The 19,907-nt window shown below is 38.2% G+C and overlaps 1 protein-coding gene across 3 annotated transcripts in view; it reads right to left on the bottom strand.

Moving 5' to 3' along the window:
• The window catches only part of VMP1 (vacuole membrane protein 1), a 131,970-nt gene extending 112,086 nt beyond the window's left edge, over positions 1-19,884 (bottom strand). For 2 of the 3 annotated variants that reach the window (XM_081220407.1, XM_081220409.1), the window contains exon 1: positions 19,775-19,884. The gene's annotated coding sequence lies outside the window, so the exon portion shown is untranslated. Of the gene's footprint in view, positions 1-19,770 lie in introns of all 3 variants that reach the window. The other variant, XM_081220408.1, reaches the window with a different exon arrangement.
• Between the last annotated feature and the right edge of the window lie 23 nt (positions 19,885-19,907).

Genomic DNA, 19,907 nt, shown 5'->3' with positions numbered 1-19,907 from the left:
TGAGAAGATAAACAAAATTGATAAACCATTAGCCAGACTCATCAAGAAAAAGAGGGAGAGGACTCAAATCAATAAAATTAGAAATGAAAAAGGAGAAGTTACAACAGACACCACAGAAATACAAAGCATCCTAAGAGACTACTACAAGCAACTCTATGCCAATAAAATGGACAACCTGGAAGAAATGGACAAATTCTTAGAAAGGTATAACCTTCCAAGACTGAACCAGGAAGAAACAGAAAATATGAAGAGACCAATCACAAGTAGTGAAATTGAAACTGTGATTAAAAATCTTCCAACAAACAAAAGTCCAGGACCAGATGGCTTCACAGTTGAATTCTATCAAACATTTAGAGAAGAGCTAACACCCATCCTTCTCAAACTCTTCCAAAAAAATTGCAGAGGAAGGAACACTCTCCCAAACTCATTCTATGAGGCCACCATCACCCCGATACCAAAACCAGACAAAGATACTACCAAAAAAGAAAATTACAGACCAGTATCACTGATGAATATAGATGCAAAAATCCTCAACAAAATATAGCAAACAGAATCCAACAACACATTAAAAGGATCATACACCATGATCAGGTGGAATTTATCCCAGGGATGAAAGGATTCTTCAATATACGCAAATCAATCAATGTGATACACCATATTAACAAATTGAAGAATAAAAACCGTATAATCATCTCAATAGATGCAGAAAGAGCTTTTGACAAAATTCAACATCGATTTATGATAAAACCTCTCCAGAAAGTGGGCATAGAAGGAACCTACCTCAACATAATAAAGGCCATATACGACAAACCCACAGCAAACATCATTCTCAATGGTGAAAAACTGAAAGCATTTCCTCTAAGATCAGGAACGAGACAAGGATGTCCACTCTCACCACTATTATTCAACATAGTTTGGGAAGTCCTAGCCACGGCAATCAGAGGAGGAAAAGAAATAAAATGAATAAAGATTGGAAAAGAAGAAGTAAAACTGTCACTGTTTGCAGATGACATGATACTATACATAGAGAATCCTAAGAATGCCACCAGAAAACTACTAGAGCTAATCAATGAATTTGCTAAAGTTGCAGGATATAAAATTAATGCACAGAAATCTCTTGCATTCTTATACACTAATGATGAAAAATCTGAAAGAGAAATTAAGGAAACACTCCCATTTACCACTGCAACACAAAGAATAAAATACCTAGGAATAAACCTACCTAGGGAGACAAAAGATCTGTATGCAGAAAACTATAAGACACTGATGAAAGAAATTAAAGATGATACCAACAGATGGAGAGATATACCATGTTCTTGGATTGGAAGAATCAACATTGTGAAAATGACTATACTACCCAAAGCAATCGACAGGTTCAATGCAATCCCTATCAAATTACCAATGGCATTTTTTACAGAAGTAGAACAAATCATCTTAAAATTTGTATGGAGACACAAAAGACCCAAATAGCCAAAGCAGTCTTGAGGGAAAAAAATGGAGCTGGAGAAATCAGACTCCCTGACTTCAGACTATACTACCAAGCTACAGTAATCAAGACAATATGGTACTGGCACAAAAACAGAAACATAGATCAATGGAACAAGATAGAAAGCCCAGAGATAAACCCATGCACCTACGGTTAACTAATCTATGACAAAGGAGGCAAAGATATACAATGGAGAAAAGACAGTCTCTTCAATAAGTGGTGCTGGGAAAACTGGACAGCTACATGTAAAAGAATGAAATTAGAACACTCCCTAACACCATACACAAAAATAAACTCAAAATGGATTCGAGACCTAAATGTAGGACCGGACACTATAAAACTCTTAGAGGAAAACATAGGAAAAACACTCTCTGACATAAATCACAGCAAGATCTTTTTTGATCCACCTCCTAGAGTAATGGAAATAAAAATAAAAATAAACAAATGGGACTTAATGAAACTTCAAAGCTTTTGCACAGCAAAGGAAACCATAAACAAGATGAAAAGACAACCCTCAGAATGGGAGAAAATATTTGCAAACGAATCAACAGACAAAGGATTAATCTCCAAAACATATAAACAGCTCATGCAGCTCAATATTAAAAAAACAAACAACACAATCCAAAAATGGGCAGAAGACCTACATAGACATTTCTCCAAAGAAGACATACAGATGGCCAAGAAGCACAAGAAAAGCTGCTCAACATCACTAATTATTAGAGAAATGCAAATCAAAACTTCAATGAGGTATCACCTCACACCCGTTAGAATGGGCATCATCAGAAAATCTACAAACAACAAATGCTGGAGAGGGTGTGGAGAAAAGGGAACCCTCTTGCACTGTTGGTGGGAATGTAAATTGATACAGCCACTATGGAGAACAGTATGGAAGTTCCTTAAAAAACTAAAAATAGAATTACCATATGACCCAGCAATCCCACTACTCTGGGCATATACCCAGAGAAAACCGTAATTCAAAAAGACACATGCACCCCAATGTTCACTGCAGCACTATTTACAATAGTCAGGTCATGGATGTACCCTAAATGACCACCAACAGACAAATGTATAAAGAAGTTGTGATACATATATACAATGGAATATTACTCAGCCATAAAAAGGAATGAAATTGAGTCATTCGTTGAGACGTGGATGGATCTAGAGAGTGTCATACAGAGTGAAGTAAGTCAGAAAGAGAAAAAGAAATATCGTATATTAACGCATGTATGTGGAACTAGAAAAATGGTACAGATGAACCGGTTTGCAGGGCAGAAGTTGAGACACAGATGTAGAGAACAAATGTATGGACACCAAGGGGGGAAAACCACAGTGGGGTGTGGATGGTGGTGTGCTGAATTGGGCGATTGGGATTGACATGTATACACTGATGTCTATAAAACTGATGACTAATAAGAACCTGCTGTATAAAAAATAAAAAAACTAATACTAAACGTTCTTTGGGTTATTTGTATGGAAATATGTTAATATAAATGTCTCAGACATTACATGAAATTCCTAAAAATCTTATATGTTCTGGTATAATGTTATAAGCCACAATTCTAATTATTACTTTAAAATGTATATCTCAGGGGCTTCCCTGGTGGTGCAGTGGTTGAGAATATGCCTGCTAATGCAGGGGACACGGGTTTGAGCCCTGGTCTGGGAGGATCCCACATGCCGCGGAGCAACTAGGCCCATGAGCCACAAGTACTGAGCCTGCACGTCTGGAGCCTGTGCTCCGCAGCAAGAGAGGCCGCGATAGTGAGAGGCCCGCGCACCGCGATGAAGAGTGGCCCCTGCTTGCCACAACTAGAGAAAGCCCTCGCACAGAAACGAAGACCCAACACAGCAAAAATTAATTAATTAATTAATAAACTCCTACCCCCAACGTTAAAAAAAAAAGTAATTAAAATAAATAAATAAAATGTATATCTCAGAAATAACTAAATTCCCTTGTCAATTGCATTATTATGAACTTTCATCAAATCTTTAACGTGGTCATTTTTAAGTCTTTTGTCATTTACAGACAGTTCTGGGTGTACTCTGATGCTTTTGCAAATATGTTCTTATAAAAGGGTTTCATCTTCAAGGAATTCATGGAAAAGACTCTGACAAGTACAGGTTTCTGGTAACTGACTATACTGCTGAGCTGAATGAGTAAGCATTTTCAGAACTCTAACAGAAAACTGATGAATTCATAAAAGCGCTAACAAAAGATCAAGATGAAAAAAAAATTAATTACATGGGACTGAATGAACTGATGAGGATGATTATAATTTTTGTGACTTTCTGTTTGAATAAAAAAATATTAAAAAGAAAAAAAAGAATGGATGTCGAATTTTATTAGAGGTGTCTTTTTAATTCCTTTACTGTTTACTAACAGATTTCCCAATATTGACTACATTTCTACAAAATCAGTCTTTTTTTTTTTTTTTTTTTTTGTGGTACGCGGGCCTCTCCCTGCTGTGGCCTCTCCCGTTGCGGAGCCCAGGCTCTGGACGCGCAGGCTCCGGACACGCAGGCTCAGCGGCCATGGCTCACGGGCCCAGCTGCTCCGCGGCATGTGGGATCTTCCAGGACCGGGGCACGAACCCATATCCCCTGCATCGGCAGGCGGACTCTCAACCACTGCGCCACCAGGGAAGCCCTCATTGTTTCCTTTTAATACTCTTAAGTAAAGTATTTAATTTTTATTCTTTTTCAGTTATTCAGGATGTTTTCTCATAAATTTGGCTTTGGCCACCTCCCATAGACATGAATATACATTGATCTCATTATGTTATTTCCTAGATAATATGTAACTGCTTTCAATTTCCTCTTTGATACAATAAAGTATCCAGAGTTGCAAAAAATAATAAAATAAAATAAAATAACTTTTAAAGTAAATAAAAATAAAAAACAATTTTTGAAAAACTTTTGCCAATTTCTAGCCCCACTCCCCTACAAAGAGGTTGGGGGTTGAGGCTGAAAGTTCTAACCCTCTAATCATGCTTTGGTTTTTTTTGGTGACTAGTCCCCATCCTGGAGGTAACTAGGGGCAGGACAAAAGTTGCCTCATTAGAAAAGAAGATGTTCTTATCACTCACATTACCCAGGAAAACTACAAAGGATTTAGGAGCTTTGTGCCAGGAACTGGGACAAAGAACAAATATAGATTTCTTATGCCACAATTACTCTGTCAGGAGAGAATATGCTAGTTATGGGCTGAATTGTATCCCTCCCCCATTCATATGCTGAAGCTCTAATCCCCAATGTGACTGTATTTATAGTTGGGGCCTTTAAGCAGGTAATTAAGGTTAAATGAGGTTCTAAGGGTGGGGCCCTAGTCAGATAGAACTGGTGTCCTTATAAGAGGAGAAAAGAGATACTCTGCATGCACACAAAGGAAAGGTCATGTGAGGACACAGCAAGAAGGCAGCCATGTACAAGCCAGGAAGAGAGCTAGCACCTTAATTTTGGACTTCCAGCATCCAGAACTGACAACATAAATTCAGTGCCCTAAAGCTGCCAATATGTCTATTTGAGGGCCAAATCAGGGCAAGCAGCATTTCACCGGTACTCCACACTCCAAGACTGAATGCATCCACGCTATTCTAATTCTGTTCACCTTCCCACCTGAAAGTAGTTTAACTTCTCTGGAGCTAAAAGAATCCTACCAACATCACTTACTAGTTGCATAGCCTTGGGTAAGTAATTTAAGCCTCTGCATTTGAGTTTATTTGTAAAATATCCCCATTCCTATTTTCATGCCATCCTTAAATGTCTTTTGTGTTGCTTTGGGGGACTCTCGGTTATTTATTTTCTCTACATCAAAAAACAATTATATATAATTGTCCTGCACAGAGTCTGGCACATAGCAGGCACTTAATGTTAGCTTCTCCACACCCTTTCCATGAATGTCTCAATTTTCCAAAATAATCATAGTCAATACTACCCAAGTGTTCACTTACAGACACTTGTTTTCCGTATTTCTATACTATAGAAGAGACTGCACAACTGATTTCTACAGAAGCATCCACAGAAAAATCTTAGTTTATGTTGGATAACAAAAATAAGTTACTTTTCATCAATGCAAACAGTTTAAGAAGTACCAAAAGGACAATCTGTTAAAAATTATTACAGGGTAGGGACTTCCCTGGTGGCACAGTGGTTAAGAATCCGCCTGCCAAGGCAGGGGACCCAGGGGCGATCCCTGGTCCGGGAAGATCCCACATGCCGCGGAGCAACTAAGCCCGTGTGCCACAACTACTGAGCCTGCGCTCTAGAGCCCGTGTGCCACAACTACTGAAGCCCACAGGCCTAGAGCCCGTGCTCTGCAACAAGAGAAGCCACCGCAATGAGAAGCCTGCGCACTGCAACGAAGAGTAGCCCCCGCTCGCTGCAACTAGAGAAAGCCCACGCGCAGCAAGGAAGACCCAACACAGCCAAAAATAAATAAATAAATTTATATTAAAAAAATTATTACAGGGTAAAAAAGCTCTAGCCAATGTAGGTAGGGTAAGAGGAAATAATCATTTTTAAGGAGAACCACTTTTCACAGTTCAATGAGGTAGCATAAATTTTGGAAATTTGTTACTAAACGGTGTCAGTCAGATTCCTGGATGTGGGAGTGAATCCAAAGTATTACTAGCCTGTTTAAAAGACTGAAATCTCCTCAAAAAGGAATCTAGCACATGACATATTTTGACATTCAATGCAGCCTTGTAGTGAGACTGTTGTAATATCAATTTGAACAGAATGCATCTAAGTTAGTTTTGTTTCTAAGAATAAAATTGTTGAAATAAACTCTATAGGTCTGTGGATGGGATGAGAAGACAGAAACAGAAAAGAAGCATAACTCAAACATCAAATTATTTTCATTGTAGATGCAAGAAATGCTTTAAAAGGCTGTAACTAGCAGATTTTAAATACAGCTGAAGCACTTAAAATCTAAGGTTGATATTAAAACATGTGGGGTTCTTTTGTTTGTTTCTGGCAGAAGTGCTCAGAAAATACTGCTAAAATCAGTTCACAAAGGTTCTTTGTAGGCTGTATATCCAGTGTGCTAAGACTATAATACTTCATTCATTTTAAACATTAGCTACCCTTGTAATGCAAAAACAATGTAAAACTAAATTACTGTGAGTTCCCCAAAGCGACACAAAAAACATTTAAGGATGACATGAAAATGGCAATTCACTGAGTAATATAAGAGTTAATGGAGAATTTACCAAGATGAAAATAAAAAGAAAATATAGTGAAGCCACTGATTCTAATTTTCTTCATCACTGAATTCCAAAATAAAATGAACACACTTCCTTTTAAGAAAATCATGTATGGAACCTAAAAAAAAAGGTTCTGATGAACCAAGGGGCAGGACAGGAATAAGGACGCAGATGTAGAGAATCGACTCGAGGACATGGGGAGGGGGAAGGGTAAGCTGGGATGAAGTGAGAGAGAGGCATGGACATATATACACTACCAAATGTAAAACAGATAGCTAGTGGGAAGCAGCTGCATGGCACAGGGAGATCAGCTTGGTGCTTTGTGACCACCTACAGGGGTGGGATAGGGAGGGTGGGCGGGAGACGCAAGTGGAAGGAGATATGGGGATATATGTATATGTATAGCTGATTCACTTTGTTATAAAGCAGAAACTAACACACCATTGTAAAGCAATTATACTCCAATAAAGATGTTAAAAAAAAAAAGAAAATCATCTATCCAAATGATTCTACTTTCTTGCAAAAATATCAAGTCAGCTTTCTCAATCATACAAGGCATATAAAGATATCCAACTTGAGAATATTATATCTTTCACTAATCTTTCTTGCTTTCAGAGTGTGTGTCCTTGGTTGGATTATTTAGTACATTCAGTCACAGACTGTTCCAAAATAGCTGTAGATTTCCCTAAAACCGTTAAGAAACTGCAATTTATTCTTGGAAACTTAATAAATAAATACTGTAAGCGAAGAGTAATATGTCTTGACCAGTGAGGTTTTGATATAGTTTTCTGCTTGTGCAGGAGTATAAAGACAAAGATAATTCCAACACCATGCACAGTATCAGAGTGATTATCAGATCATCTGGCTTTGAGAGCCAGAGAGTATCTATCACATGGCAGCGGACAGTTTAACAATGTGTTCTCTGAAAAGTCATTATTTGAATGAGAATATATGAAAAACATTCCTTGAATCTTTCTGAACTTTCTAAAGCTTTGGGAAATTAAAAAGCTAAAATCCCAAGTTAGGTAACAATTAAAAGACTTCAAAATCTCCATAAATCTCCTAATAATGGGTTAGCAGGTTATAAGTGTATATTTTTCTGGCCTAAAATGTCCCTCAACTTAATTAAGTGAAGTATAAAGTATACTCAACTCATCATAGTCTAACTGTTGAAAAAGGCCACTGCTCCAGATCTAATTCTTAATTAGATAAAATTTTAGGTAAAAACCCAAATTTTAGGGCTTCCCTGGTGGCGCAGTGGTTGAGAGTCCGCCTGCCGATGCAGGGGACACGGGTTCGTGCCCCGGTCCGGGAGGATCCCACATGTCACAGAGCGGCTGGGCCCATGAGCCATGGCCACTGAGCCTGTGCATCTGGAGCCTATGCTCCACAACGGGAGAGGCCACAACAGTGAGAGGCCCGCGTACTGCAAAAAATATATATATATAACCTGGAAGACACTTTAGGGACTCCCTTTTTGCGAGTCTGATAGGCTTTGGGGAAGGTTTCTTCATCTCTCACTTTCCAATATGTAAAAATATCTTCTGTTCCTATGCGTAAAAACATGATTTTATTTTCACAGGGAAAATGCATAACTTGTAAAATTACAACTTGAAAAATCCCATTTTTCATTTTCTCTCAATCTACTTCTTAAATGTTCATTCAGTTCTTCATAACCAGTGCAATTTTAGCAAAACATTTTCACCAAAAAGATGGGCGAGTAAGAGTAAAGTCAAGAATTAAGGTAGTGGGCTTCCCTAGTGGCGCGGTGGTTAAAAATCCAGCTGCCAGGGCCTCCCTGGTGGCGCAGTGGTTGAGGAGTCCGCCTGCCGATGCAGGGGATACGGGTTCGTGCCCCGGTCTGGGAGGATCCCATGTGCCGCGGAGCGGCTGGGCCCGTGAGCCATGGCCTCTGGGCCTGCGCGTCCGGAGCCTGTGCTCCGCAACGGGGGGGGCCACAGCAGTGAGAGGCCCGCATACCGCAAAAAGAAAAAAAAAAAAAAAAAAAAATCCAGCTGCCAATGCAGGGGGACACGGGTTCGAGCCCTGGTCAGGGAAGATCCCACATGCCGTGGAGCAACTAAGCCCGTGCACCACAACTACTGAGCCTGCGCTCTAGAGCCCACGAGCCACAACTACTGAAGTCCGAGTGCCTAGAGCCCGTGCTCTGCAACAAGAGAAGCCACCTCAGTGAGAAGCCCGCGCACTGCAACGAAAAGTAGCCCCCACTCTCCACAACTAGAGAAAAGCCAGCGCTCCGCAATGAAGACCCAACGCAGCCAAAAATAAATAAATAAATAAATAAATAAATAAATAAATTTGAAAAAAGAATTAAGGTAGAAAAAGGAATAACAGTCTAGATTTGGGACATTCAGCTAACTGAAAGAACTTCGGAATGTCATTTCACACCCCTATTCTCCCTTTCCTCATCCAATTATCAGGCACATAGAGTAAAAGACTGCCATAATTGTCTTTCTCTTCTAGTAGTCTATGAATCCTACCCAGCCCAAGGCCAGGGTTTTGGATTTCTGTAATAACAACTACTTCTGTATAGTGAGTTATAGGTTGCATATAGATTAGCTAATATGATGCTAACAACACTTTGTAGGAAACCGTTATTTTTACTCCTGCCTTCTACAAATGAGAAATTGAGGGCTCAAAGGGCCCCAAATAGCAACTCAGCAGCACATCAACGGCAAAGTAGGAGTTCAACTTCACTTTCCCAAGTCCAAATTCAATGTTTCTTCTACTACACAAAACAGTCTGATGATAGTATTTTCAATGCTCACCAAGTAATTCTGGAGTCACAGAAAAAAAAAAAAGAAAAAAAAAATAGTCCTAAAGGTTTAGCTTGTCCTAGTATTTACAAATGTTCCCCATTACTAGAATTAAGAGAACACTCATCTCCATAGCTTCTCATTACTCAAACTGACTCATTTGTAGGTTATTACTGTTTGTATATTTCTCTGACAAAATTTTACATTCAGATTGCTTAATAGACCTCACTATTTTATTGCCCCTAAATACCTGAGGAATATAAACTGGTCTATGCATGTCATTAATATGAAAAGTTAAGTCACAGAATATTTTCAAATGACAAATGTACATGCTTCAGATTACTTATATCAAAATAAAATATTTAATCCAGATAATTCTAAAATTTACGATTTACAAAACAGATTTTGAAATTTGGACAAAGGTATATAAATCAGAAAGCGAAAGACCAGAGCTAAACTGTTCTAAAGTTGGGGAGCATTGAAACAGTACTTGATAGAAACAAGTCCAAACAGGTCAAATATGTAAATAATCAAAATAAACATGAACAGATTAAACTCATCACTTGAAAAAGACTGCAAATTATATTTTTTAAAATTCCACCCGTTTAAAAATAAGGATAAAAAAAGGTTGAGGACTTCCCTGGTGGTGCAGTAGTTAAGAATCCACCTGCCAATGCAGGGGACACGGGTTCGAGCCCTGGTCCGGGAAGATCCCACATGCCGCAGAGCAACTAAGCCCGTGAGCCACAACTACTGAGCCTGCGTGCTGCAACTACTGAAGCTTGTGAGCCTAGAGCCTGTGCTCCACAACAAGAGAAGTCACTGCAGTGAGAAGCCCATGCACCTCAACGGAGTAGCCCCCACTCACCGTAACCAGAGAAAGCCCACTCGCAACAAAGACCCAGTGCAGTCAAAAATAAATAAATAAATAATTTTTTAAAGGTTGAAAATAAAACAAAAGACAAGAGTCATTATTAGGGAAAGAGAACAATGATAAAAGGTTCAACTCACCAGGAAGATACAACAACTGTAAATTTGAATTCACCTAATAGAATATAGCATCAAAATTTACAACATAAAAATAGATAAAGATACACAGATATGTGAATAAATCCAACATTATATTGGGAGATTTCAAAGCAACTGTTCATAACTGATATTTCAAGCAAACAAAAAACAAAAACAAGACATTCAATAAGATAGAAGATTTTAACAATAAAATTAAGAAATAAAATATAGGGGGGATATGTATAAAATTCAGCATCTGACAATTAGCGAATACATATTTTTTCATAAGCCACTCATCACAATTAAGCCAAGAAATAAGTCACACAAATTCCAAACAATGGGCATCACAGACCACAATTCTCAACCCAGAAATTAGGTCAAACTTTAGCAACAAAAATATAAGATTTGTACACAATTAGAAGTTAATGCACACAGTTCTAAATAACTCGGGTCAGAATAAGAGAAAATTGAAAAATGCTCAGAACTACTAGAACTAATAAGTGAACTTCAGCAAGGTCAGAGGTTAAAGGTCAAAATCAATACTCTATTATATACTTGGAATACACCGAAAGTTGAATTTTTTAAAAGTTCATGTAGTCCCCAAATTGCAGTTTTATGAAAGATGCCAAAATATTCCTTCCATGGTCATTTCAACACAGGCTTTTGGCAGAAGTCTAAGGACATAATGTTAAATAGATTTCTATGAAAGCAGAAGGAATACAGATTAATTTTGTAATTTGGGGGGTGACTGTCACATGAACAAGGATAGACTAAATAATTGCTATGCCTTTTAGAGTGTCCACTTAGCAAACAATGAAAGAAATATTGAAGACAACGTGTTGTAAGACTCACAAACCTCCTGAGATCTTTTGTTTTCATTAATTCAGAAAGTATTTCTTGATGTCGCAATGTATATACTTGTTCTGCATGTGGCCTAGAAATATTCATGAATATCTCAGTTTTAGATGATCCTTAGGTATTTATATAGGATTTATATATCCATTTGGTTCTAAGGAAAAATTATGCTTGCTGTCAACTCAATCTCTGAGGTATATAAATATGTGTGTGTGTGTGTGTGTGTGTGTATAATTCTGTTTTCAACTACTGTTTTTATGAGATTTATATTTAGATTTTCACCTATACCAAGGTGAGGATATACAGTTAAAAAGAAAAAAATTCAATAAAAATATTCTGTGGGTCTAAAAAAAAAAGTTCATGTACTTAGAGGGACTTAGAGGTAAGTTTGACAAAATACATACAAGACCTATTCTAAAAAAAGTTTTTAAAGAAATCACAGAGGGCCTAAATAAATAGGAAAATACATATGTTCATCATTTGGAAGTCTCAATACTGTTACTATGTCAATTTCCCTCAAACTAATGTACAGCTTTAATGCAATCTCAACCAAAACTCAAGCAGGCCTTTAAAAAAAATTTTAAGTGACAAATGGATTCAAAATTATATGGAAATGCAAAGAATTTAGAATAGCTAAAACAATTTGGATAAAGAAGAGAGGTGGAAGACTTGCACTAATTGATTTCAAGTCTTGCTTTACTATAAAGCTACAGTAATCATGACAGTGTGGCTTTGGCAAAAGGATAGATATAGATCAATGGAACAGAACAGATAATACAGAAACAGACCCACATACATAGGGTCAATTACTTTTCTACAAAAGTATAAGGCAATTTAATGGTGAAAGGAATGTCTACTTCAACTGAACATTCTTATGAAACAAGTGAACATTGACCCTCTCTCATATGTAACACCTGATTTGAAGTGGATCATAGATCTAAATGCAAGAACTAAAACCATAAAGCTTCCAGAAAAAAACAACAACAACACAGGAAAAATCTTGGTGATCTTGGGGTAGACAAATATTTCTTAGGATTTAAAAAGCATGCACCATAAGAGAAAAAAATGTATAAACTGGACTTTAACAAATTTAAAAACTTTTGCTCTTTGAAACATTGTTAAAAAAAAAAAGGTAAGCCACAGAATGACAGAAAATACTTGCAATACATGTATCTGACAAAGTTCTCGAATCCAGAGTATATCTATCTCTCTGTACACATGTTAGAGTAATAAATAATGAAGATGTGTCAGAGGATCTACTTGACCTCACTGACATCCTAAAAATATAAACCAAGATCACAATGAGGTATCATTTGTATCCATTATCTTTTTTTTCTAAATTTTTATTGGAGTATAGTTAATTTACAGTGTTGTATATCCATTATCTTTTGCTATGTTTAACAACGTAGCTCCAAAACTTAGCAACTTAAAAAATCATTTAGTATTTTTCATGATTCTGTGAATTAGGTTGGGCAGTTCTGCTCTGGGCTAGCTTGGCTCTTAAGCTAGGCAGGTCTAAGCTGAGATGCCTTGTTTTGATCCAGCTAGTCCTCTATGCCCCAGTACGTTAGCCTGGGCTTTTTCCACATGGTGGGCTACGGGTTCAAAAGGGCAGTAAGAGAAGACAGGACCCAATGTGCAAGTGCTTTTTAAGCCTCTCCTTGTGTCACAATTGCTGATGTCCTTTTGGCCAGAGCAAGTCTCACAGCCAAGTACAGAGTCAAGGGATGGAATAAGAGACTCTAGAAGTAAAATCATTGCAGAGGGGTATGCATACGATGACGAGAAGAATCTATAATCCACTACATCACTCTTTACATGCATTCTTTGGCAAGAATTAGGAAGGACAACAATAGCAGAGTTTGGGAAACAACTTGTAAAGCTGAATCCTGGCATACCCTTGTTAGAATTCTATGCCTAGGTATATAGCCAAAAGAACCTCTTGCACATGTGAAGAGCCAATATGTACAATAATATTTTTAGCAACACTGGTCTTAATAGCAAAAGCTATAAACTACTCAAATGTCCACTGTCAGGAGAACAGATAAATAAATTAAGGTACAATGAAATATTACACAGCTGTGAAAATAAATTTTTTCATTTACTCATTTAACAAATATTTACTGAGTACATACTATGTGCCAGGCACAGTGTGAGATGCTAGAGACACAGCAGTAAACAGACAAATATTCAAACATATTATCAGATAGGAGTAAGTACTACAAATGAAAAATAAAGAAATTTGGTATGTGTGCATATGTATGTGTTTGTGCACAATATTTAACAGGGTGGATAGAGAAGCTTTATCTGAGAATCTGACATTAGAAAAGGACCATGGAAAAATATGGGGAAGGGCACTGTAGGGAAAGAAAAAAAAGAAGTGCAAAGACTTTGAGGCAGGAGTCTGTCTGGCATGTTCCACTTACCAATAGTTATTAAGGTTACTGATAAATTCAAACACAAGTTTCTAAAACTTACAGCTTCATAGATATAGAAATACTATAGATACTCTCTGATTGTTTTTAAAAATTAAAGAAAATTTCTCTGCCCCATAGAAGCAGTACTAAAAGCTCCTCTAGGGAATCCCCTGGCAGTCCAGTGGTTAGGACTCCATGTTCTCACTGCCAAGGGCCCAGGTTCGATCCCTGGTTGGGGAACTAAGATTCCACATCCGCATTCCACGTGGCGCGGGGCCTCCCTCAAAAAAACTAAAAACTAAAAACTAAACATGCAATTATCATACACCTACCAATCATACTCTGTACTATCTCTGCAACTTCCTATAATTACTTTAAAGCAAAAATTGAAAAATATGTATAAAAAAATAAAAAATAAAATCTCCTCTAAATAGATCTTAAAAACTTATAAGGAGGGCTTCCCTGGTGGCACAGTGGTTGAGAGTCTGCCTGCCGATGCAGGGGACACGGGTTCGTGCCCCGGTCTGGGGAAGATCCCACATGCCGCGGAGCGGCTGGGCCCGTGAGTCATGGATACTGGGCCTGTGCGTCCGGAGCCTGTGCTCCGCAACGGGAGAGGCCACAACAGTGAGAGGCCCGTGTACTGAAAAAAAAAAAAAAAAAAAAAACTTATAAGGAGCAGAAGAATCTTGTATATTCGCTTGATTGAACGCTTTTCAAATGTGGTGACCTGAAAGTTTCTGGAAGGAACCAGACTCAAATGATGAGGTTAGAAGTAGCTAGTCAGATCAACCAATTCAACCTTACTGGACTTTATTCTGTCCTCATATAGACCAGAGAGCGGCATCTGAAAGACCCGACCATTTCTTAAGAGAATTCTGAATAAACAAAGACTTCCGCCTGCTCTAAAATATAAAATTAAAAAAAAATGAAAAATCTTGCTCCCCTCTGTCCCTCATCTGTCTAGTACTCTCTAGGTGGAACCACGTGTATGAGTTCTGTGTACCCCATCATTCTTTCTTTAAACACTCCTTAGTCTCCTTTGCCAGCTCTCTTTTACCTGACCTGGGACCTCTCCTCTTCCCTGTTTCCCCCAAGTGACTTATCTAGCTGCACGGTTTAAAATACTAGCTTGAATTTGACCTGACCTGACCTCTAGACTGGAATACCTAATAGCAGCACTTAGATGATTCCTAGGCACCTCAGATTTAACACGCGCTTTTTTCTCCCTCCCCAGCCCTCTTCCTGTAACAAACCTGGCCCTCCCAAAACCTTCCCTCTCCCACTACTTGGCACAACCATCCACCAAGTTACTAAATCCAGAGGCACAGCCATCCTTGACTCTTCTCAATTCCTTACACCTCACATCTAATCCAGGACCAATCCTGTTCCAGATATATGTAGTATCCACCCACTGCTCTCCACTTTTTTGCCACCACTCTGGTCCAGGCCATTTTCATCTCTCGCTTGGACTACTCAATGGACTTCTAACGTCTCTCTCCATTTCTCCTCTTGTCCCCTTCAATTCATCCTTCACACATGAGCAAGAGTAAACTACTTATAAATCATACTACTCTCCTACTTGTAACTGTAGAATGACTTCCTAATTACACTCAAAATCAAATCCAAACTCATTTCCATGGCCTGCAAAGTTTTACATAACTTGGACCATGAATGTTTCCTATCTCATCTCATGTCACTATATTCTAGGTGTACGATACTAGAGTCTTAAACAAGCATATATCCACATTAACTCTCTCTCAGACCCTTGATGGTTTCCTTCATAACATTTATGACACTGTGCTTATTCTTTCATTTTTGTATTTTTTTTTTTTGCTCTCTGTCAGGCTCCTAACTAAAATATCTATTAGTTTTTGTTTCCCACTGTTTTTCCCAGAACCTGGCAAAAGGCTTAAGACACAAGATGTTTGTTCACTGATTGGATGAATGAACAGATAAATATGACAATAGATATCACTGCAAAATAATCTTCTCATGCAAAGAAAGTAAGTGCTGGAAGACATTGTTAAATATCAAACCCCCAAATTTCAATTCTCAAATTCTGTGTTGTGGCTTACACATATAATGTAAACTGTTAATAACACAAAAAGGTTGAGATAATGGCCTACAAGAATGACTCATTTGGTTAAGAATCCCGCATATGTTGTAAAACATTCACGAAATGTAAATATATACATATATATATTTACTGAAACTTCATTAATAATGAGCAAACAATAATCGAGTAAGCAGGAACACAAAGATATGCTTTCGAAAGAGCGCTGGAAAAAGTTCTTAGCAACTGCTCAGTAGGCCACATGATAATGATGACCTAACAATCATGGTTAACTATATGCCAGGCACTGTTCTAAATGCTTTACTTAAATCTTTTCACTTAATCCTAACAATAAAGGTGTGTACTAACTTCAACATCTAGGAGGAAACTGAGATAATAAGAAGTTAAGTAACTAGAGTAGCCCAAGGGTTGCACAGTAGTAGACCTGGAATTTGAACTAAGGCAATCTAAATTCATAGCCTAGGCTCTTAACACTATCTACACAGTCCCTCCAGGAAAACCTGTAAAGACCAAGGTTTTATTAATGAACCTCTAGAACAAGAGAAAACACCACGGTGACCTACTAAGAAGATTTTTTATTTCTGGAATACTGACAAACTCTTTAAATTATAGTCAGAGACTAAACAAGTTTTGTGAAATCAATGGAAGCAAAAGGATTCTCACCAAGACAAAAAATAAACTCTTCTACAGTGGCTAGTTACCCAGAATGAAATAATTATATTAAAATTACAAATAGCTTGGGAAAATTTTTTATCAGGAGCAAAGAAATTATTATAGTTTCCTCCTACTCATTAGCAACGACACTCACTCAGTAGAGACATGTGTTACAAAGATCCTCTGTCTTTTCCACTTGCCAGAAAGAAGACACCTTGATACCCGATAGTAATGAAGCATGAACTCAGAATAACTATTCTGAAGAACAGAACTAACTTTTTTCTATCCTTATTCCATTCCACCACAAATTTTGCCAGGCATAGTTTTTGTTTTCCTAGAATTTACAAGACTGAAAATCACGGAAAAAGGGAAAAAAATGTACATACACATATAGATTCCCTTTAATACATAAGAAAACCATTTTCACGCAAACCAGGAAATACTGCGAAACCAAATAAAGATGCCTGGAGACAACCTTAGCAGAAAGAAAGAACACTTGGGACCTCATTTCCAGTTCAGGCTCTGGCACTACCTAAGCCATATGACCTCAGGCAAGCCAATTACTGATTGTTTCTGGGCCCTAATTTTCTCCCCTGTTAAATGAGAAGAATCTAACTCTGTGTTCACAGAGGTTGCTTCTAATTCTAAATATTGCTTTCAATAGGTTTCAGTGAAATAATATAAGCAAGTAAGGCTTTAGTTAACTATATGTAAGCACCCAAAAGTTCAACTTCCTCTGCACTTGGAAATTCTTAAGTAACAATACCTGATGGCCAAAAGGGATCAAATTTAAACTCCCAAATGCAAAACTAAAGACCAGGTGTGGCAGTTAGAAAGTTAAAAAGCAAATTTACCAGCTGTAAAAAATAATAACATCTAATTTATATAATTCCACATTTCAAAAATCTTGTTGCCTCGTTTCAAAGACAAGTGTGAAAAAAATTCTAACTCAAAAACAGAACAATATGTAAATAAACAACAAATTGATTAAACTAGCTATAAAGCATTAAATTGCTAAAAGGTATTAAATGCAAAACTAAACTCATTCTGAAGTCACCTACTTACTTATAAACCAAGGTGACTAATACAGTGGATTACAGTTTCAAACTATTCCTGATTAGCTTTTATTGCGTTCAAAAGGAGGGCAAAGATCATCTCAGAAAAGTGTGTGACAAATTTCAGATAAATAACACACTTAATATAAAACATCAAATTTTGAAATGATGCAGAGTAACAGTATTCTGCACTGATATATTTCCTGCTTTCAGAGTAAAATGACTATATCACCATATTTTCATTTACATAGTGATTTCACATTTACTATCTCCCTTCATTGCTGTGACAATCCTATGAAGTGAGCAGTACTTTAACCAACACAATTAAGATCAGCTCAGAAAGTTAGGTAACTTGCCAAACTATGCTCAATAACTGTTGGAGCCCAGATTCCAATCTAGGTCTTCTGATTTAAAGTTTAATGATGTTTGCAATCCTAAAAAGTGGTAATTCAAGCCAAAGGCAGGAAGAAGTTGGCAAGTGAGAAAATTTGGATAATCAGTCCCTGGATAACTGGACTGAACAAAAAGAATATAAGACCAGGTGTGGCAGTTATAAAGTAGAAAAGCAAATTTACCAGCTGTTAAAAATAACATCTAATTTATATAATTTCACATTTCAAAAAGCTTGTTGCCTCGTTTCAAAGACAAGTGTGAAAAAATTTCTAACTCAAAAATAAGAACAATATGTAAATAAACAACAAATTGATTAAACTAGCTATAAAGCATTAAATTGCTAAAAGGTATTAAATCATTTACTGAAGTATTTCAGAAACTTGGTTATTCTGAACTGTGAATCAAGGAATTAAACTATGTTACTCAAATAGGATATATCCCTCAAAGGAAAAAAAATGCTCCAGTGTTTTAAAATGATATAGGCAAATAAGTAAAATATAAAAGATTTCTACTGTAGAGTCATTTCACACCTACACAAATTGGCCACATTTGTCTGGGTACCACCACCTCTTCCAAAGATCAATAAAGGGGCTTCCCTGGTGGCGCAGTGGTTGAGACTCCGCCTGCCGTTGCAGGGGACGTGGGTTCGTGCCCTGGTCCGGGAGGATCCCACATGCCGCGGAGCGGCTGGGCCCGTGAGCCGTGGCCGCTGGGCCTGCGCGTCCGGAGCCTGTGCTCCACAACGGGAGAGGCCACAACAGTGAGAGGCCCACGTACAGCCAAAAAAAAAAAAAGATCAATAAAAAAATAATCTATAATGTATAAAATGTTGCCTAGTAAATAATAGCTTCTTACTATCATCATTTATGCTAAGAATACATAACTAAAATCAGGGCTGATGATAATACAATTAATAGGTAGTAGCAGAACATTAAATTTTTTATCATTACAACATTAGAAATACTTGTACGAACTTCTCCAAAGGATCAGTGCAATCCGTCTACAGAATTTCTGACAAGCCCCAAAGGAGAACTGAAAGACATTAAAGTTAGGCAAAGGAGCTATGTTATCAAGACAGGTAAACAGTGCCAAAGCCTATATGAGAGTTTTGCATGAATTTGCAGGAAAACAAAAGACAACAGTGCAAAACTTACTGGAGGTCACAAATAATCTTAAGCAGCGTGACACAGGGTCACATATGGCTTACTGAAAGTTCAGAGATTAAGCTAACCTTCATGTTTTATTGCAAATACCTCCACTGTAAAGAAATACAGGGGGTCAGGGATTTGGAAAAGGCAGAGAACGCTATTCTTCATGAAAGTAGTGGGAAATAACGGGAAGGTCCTCTGCAAGAGATCTACGGAAGGAAGGCCCCATTCCCTTGGCCACCAACGCTTTAGAAGGCACTTGCACGTCTGAATTTTGTTTAGAAATGGATACAAAATAGAATCATGTGCTAGTGGTTGGCGGCGGGTGGGGGGCGGCAAGAAACCAACTGACAAATGCTGAGAAACAGCTTGGTCATCAGCAGGGAAGACCTTCCTCGTTTACTCTAAGGTCCTAGACACCCAGAGAGGAAGAGAGGATGGGTACTCTACAGAAGCTCAGAACGGCTTCCAAGTTCGCCACGATGAGAGGGAATGGTTAGGAGTCCAGTACGGGTGGCCAACCACGGGGAGGTGTCCCAAATAATCTACTGCCAGATTGAGACAGTCAGCAGCGCTCTAAAGCACTGCTTGAAGTCGAAATCACGGTGCCCTAGATATGCACCGTCTAAATGCAGAAGAAGCCAAGCTCTGAGGATAGCCTCAGGCGTCCGTCCCCAATTCCCCGCTCTCGCTTACCTACCCGCTCTGACTCCGGCTTCTCCGGTTCTCCGGATCTCAGATCCTGGAAGCGGCTCGCGACTGACTCTCACAACCGCCGCAGGGCTCCGGCCAACCGGAACTAGCTCACGTCACTTCCGGTCCGTTTCCCCTCC

Source organism: Mesoplodon bidens (assembly GCF_964165515.1).
Source record: "Mesoplodon bidens genome assembly, chromosome: 19".
Lineage (NCBI taxonomy): Eukaryota > Metazoa > Chordata > Mammalia > Artiodactyla > Ziphiidae > Mesoplodon > Mesoplodon bidens.
This window is presented reverse-complemented; position numbering and strand designations above follow the sequence as displayed.